This window comes from Papaver somniferum, unplaced genomic scaffold, assembly GCF_003573695.1.
Source record: "Papaver somniferum cultivar HN1 unplaced genomic scaffold, ASM357369v1 unplaced-scaffold_0, whole genome shotgun sequence".
Lineage (NCBI taxonomy): Eukaryota > Viridiplantae > Streptophyta > Magnoliopsida > Ranunculales > Papaveraceae > Papaver > Papaver somniferum.
In genome coordinates this window covers 244,221-258,937 of record NW_020618823.1, presented here as the reverse complement: position 1 = coordinate 258,937, position 14,717 = coordinate 244,221, and positions in this window count along the sequence as shown.

The window sequence follows — 14,717 nt, the reverse complement described above, 5'->3', positions numbered from 1 at the left end:
ATGGATCAGTGTTGACTGAGTTTAACCTTCTCATGATAGTGAATCAATGGGAACACCTTGGCTTCAAAAAGCATCTTAGCACGCAGAGCAAACGCTGTAATCACAACTGTAAATAAGGCAAACACCATTAGAGAGATAGCATCCTGTAAACAAATTTTGGGAAGATTAAGAGTTAGCAAGACATTTTAAAAATGAAAATAACACAAATGTTTAAAAGAAAATGAATTAAAGTAATAGATTTGAGAAAATTTTGAAAAAGGAAGAAATTAAGTTGATTTAATGGCTTGGTTGTGCAAGAATATCATGGACTGTGTAGAAGATTGCTAAGGAATCATGATGAAAAAGAGAAAGATTTTACTGAGTTGAGAGGCCGATTCTCAGAGAAGAGAGAGAGAGAGCACTTATCCAAGAAACCATAGGATAAAACAGATCGGTTGTGGGTGAGATCAGCTAAGGGAATTAAGTGCGTAGTATCCTGCTGGGATCGGAGATGTAAGGAGCGCAACTGTACCTTGAATCAATGTGAGATTGATTAGGGTTCAACTACATCCCAGTCCGAAGTTCATTGGTAGTAGGATAGTGTCTGTAGTGTGGTGTTCAAATCTGGACTAGGTCCCGGGGTTTTTCTGCATTTGAGGTTTCCTCGTTAACAAAACTTCTGTTGTATGTGTTATTTCTTTTCTGCATTATATTTTGTTATATAATTGAATCAATCAATTGGGAAATCCAACCTTTGGTTGTTGATTGAAATTGATTGATCCTTGAACATTGGTCTTTGGTACCGTTAAAGGTATTTATCTTGTATTCAATCGGGCTCGCAAATTTCTATTGCTGATTGCAAATTGAATTGAGAGATAGAGATATAAAACTCTTGGATATACTTTTATCTAGATTGAGTCTAACTGGCTAGTTGATTCTCTTGAAAGTATATTGGAGTTTGTCTATTCAGATTGCCAAACGAATTGTTGGGTGTGGTTGTTAGACCCCCTCTTTTTCAGTTGGTATCAGAGCAGGAAAACATATTAAAGACCTTATAAGTATGTGTTTGTAGCGATCTGAATATGGACAGAAGTGCTATCTCTGATAAACGCATTACCAGGAACAAAAAATCTATTTCTATGAAATCTATTAAAGAGAAAGATTTGTCAATCTCAAATATAGACGAACCTAGAGTTCCTATGAAACAGACTTCCATTGACAACTATTACCCGAATTTCCTTACTGACGAGTCTGACTCTGAAGTTGAAATTGAAGTAGCCAAAGAGAGCGCAGTGATTCTAAAACTTGTAAGAATCCAGGCTGATGATGTCGACCGGTTGAAAGACAAAGTCAATGTCTTTGTTGGTATGGTAAATGATTGTGACTCTATTCCAAAGGTCCTTCGTGAGGAAAACGCCTTAGTTTGTTCTTCAAGAACTCCGCTTGAGGAAAAACTCAAAGAGCATGCTTTGGAAACTGAACTTCTTTTAAGTCAACTCTCTATTCAAGAATGTTCCAAAGAGTCCACTATACCAACTGCTTCTGATTTGCTTGAAAAAATATATGTTCCAGAAGAAAATTCTGAATCCCTTCATGTTGGAAACGATGTGTCTGTGTCTTCCTCTAATCAAGGAATATCCACATCACTTGGAAGGAAGTTATCTCCCAACGATGGTGGTACTAAGACTGTTCTATCTAATCACTCAGGTGATCAAAAAGTGTGTCTTTTTTGTGATTCAAAAGGACATGGTGAACAAAAGAGGAAATCTAGGTTGAATGACAAATCTATTGATCGTCTTCAGCACACCTTATATTTAATTCTCAAAGGTGTAGCTGACATTCGTATGTCTAAACCAATTGGTTTTAGTACTCACCCTGTGTACCCCACCAGGAAAGTAAGTTCGATGTGTTCCTCAAATATTCAAATGAGAAACAATCTTCCTAAACCGTTTCGTCCAAGAAGAGCTCGAGTATATTCTTATATTTAAAAGGGAGATAATGTTGTTCATGATATGAAAAAGGTACCTGAAGAAGGAAGCAAAACTGGAGAGATAGAAGACAACCTAAAAATGATAATTAAAGGTTATAAAGAGATTATTAACAGGCTGTCAATTCTCTCTAATCAAAATCCTTCAGGTAAGAATACACATTATGCCTCGTATTTTAATGATAGTAAGTTTTATGATAAATTTTCACATCATAATGTTTTTCCTCCAAAGATCAGGAGAAAGAGGTTTAACCGAAAACAACGTTCATTTGTGAGCTCAAGGCTCATACTTATGCTAATTGATCACAAGGTTGAAATCTCACTCTCAAAAATCCTGGTTGAGTGAGATATGATCAGGTATACTTGATGGCGAAAATGTTCTGACGGTCTAGCTATTTTCTTATCGTTCTTAGCTGGATTATCATTCACATACATTTTTGCATAAGTATTTGTACTCTTGTTTTGTCAAGAATTTTTTTTTTATGTCAAAAATTGTTGTTCTTATTCTCTAAATTTTTATCTTATATAAAATTTATTGAGCTAAGACTTGTTGAAACTGTTTTCACTCAGCAAAACACTGTTTTGCATACAATATCATTGGATTGTGTTCATCGTTGCTTTGGTTCTTTTATGGGCCAATTTTTCGTTCGTACGGGTACCCATGGTACATATCACGAATCAACTCTAGAAACCCTAAAATCTGTTTTTCCTTGAGAAACCATTTAAATGCCAAAACCTTTTGTTTAAGCACGCATACTTTAGGTTTGTTTTTGCTTAGAAGATGGCATCTCCTTCGGGAACTTGTAACTTTCCAAAATATTTTCTTGATAAAGGTTGTGGTTTCAAAGAACAGGAGAAAAGAACTCTTGTGGAAGTTAATGATACCTCTCCTCAATCTCCTGATAATTACTCAGATACAGATATTGACGATATTGAAGAGATTTCTGTTGAAGTTATTCAATATTTTGTCGGTCAGTTTAACGATGCAAAACTACTTCTTGTGGATACCTTAAAAATCTTGATATGTTAAGAACTGAGTTGAAGAAGGTTAATTCTGACCTCGCTCTCATGAAGACACGTGTTGAGAATCGTCTCAAGAAGAATACCGTGTCCAAAGATGCAGTCAATTCCATTTGTCACAAGCTTGAAGGTCTTACATGAATGCTGATTTTTGCTTGTGATCGTTTTTGTTTTTAGGGTGGTTTTTTTAATTTTGTCTAGGAAACTTCTTATGAGAATTTATTCTTGTGTTTTTAAGAAGGATAACTAGGGTTTGGAATAGCCATTATTGTGAGTACACATAGCTATTGCCAACATTTTCATCTTGCAATGTTTTTAGATTTATTTATTTAAATTCTAAAGTCTATTTGGAAGATGATTTTTGCAGTATTAATCTTTATGATTTTATATGTTGCAAATTGTTATGGGATATGTTTACGTCCGTGAACCTTGACTGCCCCATACTTGTTCAAAAGTTATCTCTATTATGACGGTGTGAATGTATTGACAAAAGATAGAATGAACTTTTGACTACAAAAGTTAAGCCTTTTATGTCATTATGCAAATATTGACGAAAGAAATGATGAACTTTTGTTTACAAATATTAAGTCTATTGTATGTCATTGTGCAAGTAGTGATGAAAAATAGAATGAATCTTTGTTTATTCCGCAGTATTGGTCTTTCCCTGATCCACATCTTTGTGCATATACTGTGTTGCTCCATAAGTTCTCTTATGTTGAGCATGGCAAATTGAATTGATCATTTTCCTTGTGGTTAATTCAATTGTGATTTTTGGATACAAATTCATGTTTCATGTGATTTGTTAATGTCCAAAGAAATCCTTCTTTTCCTGTAAAAGTAAGATCGCTCTTGTTGTTCTTTCGGGAATGCCATTTTATGGGGGAGAGTTCTTAATTGAACTTGTGCTTAATTGCCAAATCTTTGTGGGGAATGCGGTTGTGGAATATTATAGGGGTTATCTTGTATCTTTATAAACTCCTTGATGAATTCATGTAGTTTCGGCTATATGATAGCATCTAAACAAGTTGATATGTTGTTCTCTTTTGGTCATGAAGTATCTCTATAAAAATTTCATAAGGACCCCCACTAGTTTTCGTACCTTTGCCAATTTATATTGACAAAAAGGGACAGAATTATTGTGTAGTTCACACTACAAATACATATGGTTTACGGATCATTATGTAAAGGGGAGTGGTTTTCATTGTGTGATGAAGTATTGACTAAGGGGGAGTGATACATATCACAATAGTATTGTTGTCAAAGTTGTGATACAATTGAACTTTGATGTTGTATAATGATATTATGACACTATATAACAATGATTGAGAGCAACTGTTTTCTCATTGTTATAGCTACGGATCTTCAACAACTATGATGCTGAATTGAACATCTTTAGAATCATTGGAGTACTTGGAAGTGACGAAGTTCGAGTAATGTTGAAGAACCAAGGAGATCAAGCATTTGGATGAGAAGCTACAAAGTTTATTTATTTTGTATCCATATGTATTGATAGTTTTGTCACTAAAGTTGACAAAGGGGGAGATTGTTAGAGCACTGCTCGGTCGAACTCGCAAGCGTTGCTATCTCAAGCTTGTTTGTCAATATTAGTGATCAAAACTATAAGTCTTGATTTCTAGTCTACTTATAGAAGTCTCGGACTAGGATAGATTTTGTAGTTGAACATTATAATTCACGGCGTTCATCATTGAAGAGGAAGAACTACTAAGGCGAGATTGTGGAACTTCATCAACAAAAAGGTATGTGGAGACTGAAACTCATCTATCACTTGGAAAGTCTATTTCTACTCTATCTCCTATATTGAGACATAAGTCGTGTTACGATATAGTTTTCTATTATACACATTTGAGATTTCGAGCTGAGTTTCACTCGCTTACATATTTCTCGAAATATGTGTTGGCAAGATTTCGCTTCGACCAAGTTCATCTTGATCATGTGAAAATCGCCGAATAACATCTTATATGGTTTGTGTGATACAATCATTTGGTGTAGACTTGGAATGTTTCGTTATTGTTATTTCAATAACTTGAAAATTGCTTTGATGCTAATAGTGTGTGAAAACAGCTATTGTCGTCCTCTAAGAAAGTTTCAATGATTGAAATAAGAGTTTAGAACACTTAACCATCATTGGATTATGATATGTTGTGTACTCTTGCACATATGTAATCCATTTTCGGGAACCATAGTATGCATACCCGTATGCGTACCTGTTGGTTTGAGAAATCCAGGAACCTAAGTATGCGTACCCGTATGCGTACTGGCGTAAGGTTCATGTTCGAGTTTTTCTGCTGGGATTGGTGGTATGCGTAACTGTTCGCGTATTGGCGAAACCCAATTTCAGTCCGGGTATTTCAAGTATGCGTAACTGTTCGCGTACTTGAAGGTTGAGTTCTAAAATCGGTTTAGTACATGAACTAATACATTTATATAATGAGGAATGCATTCTTTGCAAACTGTGGCTATAATTTTCATGAATTGATTCAGTGAATCAAACCGATTTTGCTTCAATTGTGTTCTTGTATACTTTTATGAGAATATAGCAATTGAACAACTCTTTAACTAGTTTCATTTGAGTCATTTGAACTAGTTATGGTTAAGATGAATAAGGTTGTTATGAGAGTATTCATATGGCTAACCTTGGTTAACTATTGTTGAGCCAACATGGTGTATAAGTTTAGGTACGGCTACATAAACCTAAATGAAGGTACATTTCATTTGTGTGTGACAAGCTAAGTTCGATCTAACGTTTGAAAGATATTAGCTTGAATCTAATCAGGTTTTTATCTAACGGTGAATATTGAATGTTTTGTCACCAATGTAACTTAGATTGCAAACCCTGATTTGAAAACTATATAAAGGAGAACTCTAGCAACCGGGAAAACTAATCCCCACACCTCTTGTGTGATACTAGTTGCATAAGTTAGAGTCGATTCTTCTTTAACCTTAAATTTTTCACGAAACCCTGTAGGTTAACGACTTAAAGACTTCATTGGGATTGCGAAGCCATACCCAACTATTTTCTATGTAGTTGCGTGATCTGATCTTGCTGTTTCTATCGTGTTTGAGTACGATATTATTTAAGATTGGCTCGAGATTTAATCTCCGATAGCAAAGAAAAAAGTAATCACAAACATCTTCTTCTCATCGTTTGTGATTCCACAATATCTTGTTTCGCTACCATACGATTAAGATTATTATGAGGTGATTGATATTTATAGGCTGTTCTTCGGGAATATAAGTCCGGTATATTAATTGGTTCCTGTTCACCTTGATTTATCAAAAGACGTAACAAAACTCTTAGGTATTTCTGTGGGAGACAGATTTCTCTATTCATATAGACTTTTCTGTGTGAGACAGATTTGTTTATCAAGTCTTCGACTTTGGGTCGTAGCAACTCTTGGTTGTGGGTGAGATCACCTAAGGGAATCAAGTGCGTAGTATCCTGCTGGGATCAGAGACGTAAGGAGTGTAACTGTACCTTGAATCAGTGTAAGATTGGTTAGGCTTCAACTACAGTCCAGTCCGAAGTTCATTGGTAGTAGGCTAGTGTCTGTAGTGTGTTATTTCTTTTCCGCATTATATTTTTTTATATAATTGAAATATCACAGGTTGTGCGTTGAATCGATCAATTGGGAAATTCAACCTTTGGTTGTTGATTAAAATTGATTGATCCTTGAACATTGGTCTTTGGTACCGCTCAAGTTATTTCTCTTGGATTCAATCGGGCTCGCAAATTCATATTTGCTGATTGCAGATTGAATTGAGAGATAGAGATATAAAACTCTTGGATATACTTTTATCTAGATTGAGTCTAACTGGCTAGTTGATTCTCTTGAAAGTATATTGGAGTTTGTCTATTCAGATTGCCAAACGAATTGTTGGGTATGGTTGTTAGACCCCCGCTTTTTCACAAACTATTAGCTTCAAAGCAATTTTTAAGTGATCGAATGATCAATACGAAATATTCCGAGTCTACATTAAATGACTGTCTCACACAAATCATGTAAGATTTTACCATGTGATTTTCACATGATCATCTTTTGACTTTCGTCAAGAATATAATATGAACTTGGTTAAAGAAAAATATTACCAACACATATTTCGAGAAATATGTAGGCGAGTTAAACTCAGCTCGAAATATCAAATGTGTATAAACGAAGTCTATATATCTATACGACTTTTGTCTCAAATATGAGATAGAGTAGATAGACTTTTGAGTGATAGATGAGTTCAATCCACATATCTTTTGTTGATGAAGTTCCACAAGATCCCCTTAGTAGTTCTTCGTCTTCAATCGATGAACGTCGTGAAGTCTAATGCTCAACTACACTTGCTATACTAATCCGAGACTTAGCTATAAGTTGATTGAACTTACGCACAACCTGATGATATTTCAATTATTTAAAAAATATAATGCGGAAAACAAATAACAAAAACACCAGAAATTTTGTTAACGAGGAAACCGCAAATGTAGAAAAACCCCAGGACCTAGTCCAGATTTGAACACCACAATGTATTAAGCAGCTACAGACACTATCCTACTCCAAATTAACTTCGGACTGGAATGTAGTTGAGATCTAACCAATCTCACACTGATCAATGTACAATCGCGTTCCTTACGCCTCTAGAACCACGCCAGATTCTGTGCACTTGATTCCCTTAGCTGATCTCACCCACAACTAAGAGTTGCTACGACCCAAAGTCGAAGACTTGATAAACCAATCTGTCTCCCACAGATATACCTATGAGTTTTATTCCGTATTTTGATAAATCAAGCTGAACAGGAACCAATTGATATACCAGACTTATATTCCCGAAGAACAACCGAGAAATATCAATCACCTCATAATAATCTTAATCGTATGGTAGCGAAACAAGATATTGTGGAAACACAAACGATGAGACGAAGATGTTTGTGACTACTTTTTATCTTGTCTATCGGAGATTAAATCTCGAGAAAATCTTAGAGAAGATAGTACTCAATCACGATAGAAAATAACAAGATCAGAACACACAACTACAGAGAAAATAGTTGGGTCTGGCTTCACAATCCCAATGAAGTCTTCAAGTCGTTAACCTACAGGGTTTTGGAAAAACCTAAGGTTAAAGGAGAGTCGACTCTAGACGCAACTAGTATCACACATGAGCTGTGGGGATCAGGGTTTGCAATCAATGTTACCTTGATAACAAAGCATTCAATATTCACCGTTAGATGAAAACCTGATTAGACTCAAGCTAATATCTTTCAACCGTTAGATCGAACTTAGCTTGTTACACACAAATGAAAATTGACTTCATTTAGATATGAGTAACCGTACCTAAACGTGTACACCTTTGTTGGCTCAACAATAGTTAACCGAAGTTAGCTATATGAACACTTTCATATCAACCTTATTAATCTTAACCATAACTAGTTCAAATGACTCAAATCAAACTAGTTCTAGAGTTGTTCAATTGTTTATATTCTCATAGAAGTATACAAGACACAATTGAAGCAAAATCGATTTTGATTCACTCGAATCAATTCATGAACATTATAGCCACGCTTTGCAAAAGGTTGCATTCCTTATTATATAAATGTATTAGTTCATGAACAAATCGATTTTAGAACATAAGTCACTCAAGTATGCAAACGGGTACACATACCTAAGTAGCCATACTTGAACCGTGTTCGCCAGTATGCAAACGGGTACGCATACTGTCGTACACTTCCATGTTTCAGTTAATTCTAGTACGCGTCCTGGTACGCGTAATATAGTATCCGGAATTCAACTGACTTCGCCAGTACGCGTACATATATGCATACTCTAGCTTCCGGACTTTACCTGACCTCGACAGTACGCATACGGGTATGCATACTGCATTCCGGTCTTGGATCAACACATATGCAAGTACGCATACTGTGCTTTAATCCAATTATGGTCAAGTGTTCTAAACTCTCATTTCAATCATTGAAAGATTCTAGGAAGATGACAATAGCTTTCTCACACAAACTATTAGCTTCAAAGCAATTTTCAAGTGATCGAATGATCAATACGAAACATTCCGAGTCTACATCAAATGATTGTCTCACACAAATCATGTAAGATGTTACTAGGTGATTTTCACATGATCATCTTTTGACTTTCGTCAAGAATATAAGATGAACTTGGTTAAAGCAAAAGCTTACCAACACATATTTCGAGAAATATGTAAGCGAGTTAAACTCAACTCGAATATCAAATATGTATAATTGAAGTCTATATAGCTATACAACTTTTTTCTCAAATAGGAGATAGAGTAGATATACTTTTGAGTGATAGATGAGTTCAAGTCTCCACATACCTTCTGTTGATGAAGTTCCACAAGCTCCCCTTAGTAGTTCTTCTTCTTCAATCGATGAACGCCGTGAAGTCTAATGCTCAACTACACTTACTATCCTAATCCGAGACTTAGCTATAAGTAGATTAGAAATCAAGACTTATAGTTTTGGCAACTAAACTTGATAACAAGCTTGAGATAGCAACGCTTGCGAGTTCGACCGAGCAGTGCTCTAACAATTTTTCTCTGGAATCATTAAACTTCGGAGCGTCTTCCAGTTTGATTCATGGACATATTCGGAGGCAATCTTATGAGATGATTTCTGATGATATAAATAAGTTGTGACTTACTCACCTACTTCCTTTCCAGGTGAGGATTGATCGAACCAATTGGTATCTCCAACTTCCTTTATAGAGCCACAGCCTCAACCACCCTTCCACTAAGTGTAGTTGCAACACCTTAGTCTATGGTGTATATCCCTCATTGAGGATTTGTAACTTTGCAGGTAGGTTTGCAGCTGTTATGTGTGATCTCATCACTTTAGCGACATCAGTGTACATTCTGAAAATCGATTATTCTTTGTCACTTCACATTTACATTTGTGGAGTACAAGAATAAATATGAGACATAGTGGGAACACACCACGAAAATTCCCGTCGTTTCCGTAGAAAATACTTTTTATTATCTCCCCCGAACTTCGGGAAGACTGTCTCATTAAAGTGATAACCCGCAAATCTAGCGGTAAGAGATCTCTTGCCAAAGGTTTTAACACGCAGATAATTGTTGGGAGTAAATATCCAACATAACTACTTAATAATTTTCGTGACCCATCATAATACGATATGGATTCGTAATTGCACATATATAGTGCAACCAAAAATGCGTAAGGATATGAATGTCAGGCTTATATCCAGTTACCAACTGGTACGCAGAAAAGGTTGACTAATATTGGGTTCTAAAACGAATTTAAGTAAAGGTGCGTTTAATATTGCATATCCCCCAAGAAGTTAAAGGTAGGTTTGTACGCATAACCATGCCTTAGACACCATCTGTAACCTTTGACAATAGCCTATGCGAGACCATGAGGTATAGGATGCTCTGCATTGATCCTATTAAATATGCAATAACCACCAAGTTCTTTTGAGGTGCACTAGCTAGCATTTACAAGGGATGGTGAGCCCTTACATGTATAATATGTTCTAGTAGTTTTCCAAACGCAAAACTTCTTGGGAACTATAACTAGCTCAAAATTTCAAAAAATTCATAAGTCACTTTAATGGTCCGCATTCTGTATGGATATTTTTCTAAATACCACCTTGTTTTCTTTGTAATATGGATTGTTCACCATTTGCATCTTAAGATGGTCTCAATACTGTTTTAATGAAGACTTTGTGAAATGAGTGATATGCTCTCTCACTTAAAAGCATAATGGGAAAGGGGTGGGTGGGTGGGGATGTGCTCCTAGTTCTTTAGAGAACACTTATTCAGAGATATGCCGTCATTTCACATTTTGTCAATCTTTCTCCCGTTTTTGTTCACTCAAATAAAGTGATGTTCGTATGAGTCCTTTCAAAACGATCATCATGTCACAACCAAAGTTACTTTATGGTTATGCCAAAAGCCTGTATGAGTCAATTCCCAACATTTCATCGTCGGAGTCAATATGTATTAAATAATCCAAATACTATAGTGATTTACGTTTCACTAGATTGACTCATTAGTTTCTCTAAAATATATTTCCTTCCAAATATATTAGAGACTATAAAAGATGCAATCAATTACATTCTCATCACTGTGAGGTTCCACATGATATCCATTTGCATGGGTTTCTTTGGAATTTAACAAGGTGTGATTATCTCTAGGTACATGTAGAGATTTTGTGACGTCTTTGTTCTATCTTGAAAACAATTTTTGAGCAGTGTTGCGCTCGATGATCCAATCCTCATAGTCACATTATAAGGAAATAGTTCAACAAATAGTTTAAATTCCTTAAGATGGTGGGAGGGAAACCACTATCTGTTAGACATTGAGTCTTGAGATATTAAATAAGTGGTCTGGCCTTATTAGTAACAAAAGTGAAATTGAACTCAAGTACTTTAGAGTAAATATATGCTACGTTTCAGGGGATGATATATATTTCATCCGGATATATCTCAAGTGCTATAGAAAATTAGTCTCGTGGGAATGATGTACTTTTCATTCCATAAGCGCAGACATTACAGCTAGTACAAATAAATAGTCAATTGTCCAGGCAAAATTCTTCTTGTCATTAAAGTTGATGTCTAAAGTATGGCCTTCCAATGGAAATTGGTTGCTAATATGGTACCCGCATTGCATTGCTTGTACCAATACCGGTAAGAAGATTCATTCCCAACTCTTTGGTGAGAGATAAAATTACATCTTAGCTTCAGTTGATACCTGTACTTTGACATCATTATTACTGGAGAAAAAATACATCTTTATCTCATGATATATATATCCTTTTTCACACGTGCTTTATATGAGTTGGTACGTCTAACCCTCATTACTTCGGCGTTCTTTCTATTTTCAATTTTTCTACATTTAGCTTAATTTGAGAAATTTCTTTATCTCAACAGGCCAAGAGAATCTCACTACACATGTCAACCACTTAATTTAGGTGAATATATTACTAAAATAGTTCTTTTATTATCATACTTCAACATATACTGGTTCGTTAGTATCATGGATGAAGTAGAGAAATGGAAATTTGTGACTCATATCATCTTTTGTGAGTTCTTCCACAAAAAATTGGAATACATGTGATTTTATTCGCAACATATCTTTTGAAAATACAGACTCTTTAATAGTCGAGCAAGTGGATTACATTCCATTGAACATTCAAATTTGGGGAGACAATATCAAGTACGTAATAATGGTCCAAGTACTTATAAACCCCAAATAAATACATTTGAACCGAGTTGGTACAACTAATTGAACAAAAGACACCATTCAACTATAGCCCATATCATATTCAAGAGAACAAAAGAGCATTAAGACCAACACTCATAATTTAAATTGATTGTTTATATGCTGTGGACTTAATTATCTTAAGACAAAAATAAACAAAACTAGACATGTTGTAAAAACAAATAAATAAGCCTAGCAAATATTCAATATAAAAACTCGCATTATAGTTACATACCTCATACTTTGGTTCCCACTTTATATACACAAAACCAGAACGCACCTGATTGTGCACACCCCAAAATCTGGAACAGGGATAGGGCAGTCCTAACCGAACCGGGTAGACCGGACCGGTGATTTTCTTCACAGATTTGCTTTTCTACTCGGAACAGACGGATTTCTCAGCAGCATCTTCCGGACAGACACGGGAAAAATCGGATTTGCTTCCTTCCACGAATTTGCTTCCTTCCGCGGACCAAAAGTATTTTTCTTCCACAAAATTTTGCGACCGACGGAAAAAAAACAAATCAACATCCTTAAATCTCTAAAATCAAGATCCCCAAATCCCTAATCATAAGCATATATGACCTAAACTTCCATTTGCAAGCTTCTCATGATTAATCAAAAAAATCTCCTTCAATTGATGAGAACCCCAAAACTTTTTTTCTCTTTAGCGGCAGGGAAGACTCGTGCTTGATAACGTGTTTAAGGAGAATCAGAGGTGAAGAGGGAGATGTAGAGACAAGAAGGAGATCCATCTTATTAGAAAGAGTAGTCGTAATACACAAGTTACATTATATACATATAAAGGAGAAACTCTAGGTAACTAGATGGGCCGCACATTCATAGACCATAGGTCCTGTAACAAAAATCACGAAGTCAAACAAGGTAACTTTAAAATGTTTGACATTTTGACCGCATTGGTGAGTTGTACCACCAAAACATTCAAAATATCCCACTGAGATATCTCATCGTAAATACGTGGAGGACAATTTGTCCACCACGATTAGTCTTCTCTCCTTTTATCAACATGGGTTTGCATTTATTTATCGGGTTCTTCCCCAAACCACTTGCTTCGTACATGGATGCCGTGCTACATTTAGAGTGGCAGCTGGGGTTTCTTAAACGGCACATAAACAATTTTTTGTAAATTTTGCATTTTTGATTTTTGAAGCTTTGTTATAGTTTACGTAGCCTCTCATGATGATCCCTGCTGCCCATTCAAAAGGCGGGAAGGCATGCATGTGCAATGTAATATGTCAATCAAAGATAAATGTTCTTAAAAGAGTTGGAACTTACAATCTCTGAGAAGTATATTCAACTCATGTTAGATCATTCGGAAAAAAGTCGTAGTATTAATTTCTCTAGAAAGAGGATTAAAATCGATAACACCTTGTTCAAAAGTCGTAATATCACATGCTAGATTAAAATGTGACTTAGCAAAGTCAGCATTTAGAAAGAAAAATGTTTTAATTTGTGTTTTCTTCTCAAAATGAACAATGCCCCTTGGCATGGAAATTTCATTACATATTCATCTTCTCATTATTGGAAAGTCAGGTCAATACAAATTATAAACGTCCGACAGACTCCACCATCAGGACTGGGATGGGAGGCATTGACCATGATCAAAGACTGGGAAGTTTGTCGGCCTCATCAATAGACTTATGCTTTTGGGACCGGGTCTTCTCTTTCAGTTAGTACCAACTCAAACAACAAAAGGAAAGTATCAACTTGCGCCATACTTGGGAAACTTGTTCCAGTGGAGGTGATATTTTTGACGTTGTTATATGGAGTTACCGAATTTCAGCGTCTTAGAACCTGACAACGCAGATACGGCATATCATCATTATTTATGTTTTGGTTTAGCAAACACCAGTAGGAAATTCTCATTTCAGTTCAGCTCAAACTAAAGGACCTTTACATGAAAATAATCGTACCATGATATCAAATCGAACTTTTTATGATTCTTCCACTAACTAAATTGATCTAGATCTTTTTCTTTTTTCCTTGACAAAAGAAAAAGAAAAAGAAAGAAGAAAGCTAAAGAATATATAGCTATCTAGTATATCATCATACGCGTCAATAACTTTCCACATGCTTATACAAGAATTCGCAAGACTGGTTCATACTTGTCGAATAATGTTTGTATTTTTGCCATTGCTTTTTCTTCAACAAACCTTCCTGAGTTCGTCCATAATTTAAGAGCTAAATTCATAATCTATTACTTCTTGGAAACTTCCAATGCATTTAATTTTAAGAAATATATCATTGTAAGCAAACACTGGTTTCTTCTTCATTATTACTATTATATTTACAGCTTGTCGTTTGTTTTGGACCCCCATATGGCATTATATTGCTGTTGTTCTTAGTAGACAAGTCAAGTCCCACTCTATAATACAAATGGAAGTTGCAACTTGGAGTGCAATAATGATGCATGACAAATTTTCAGAGTGACGCTAAAACTACTAAATGTTTTGAAAATTCATGT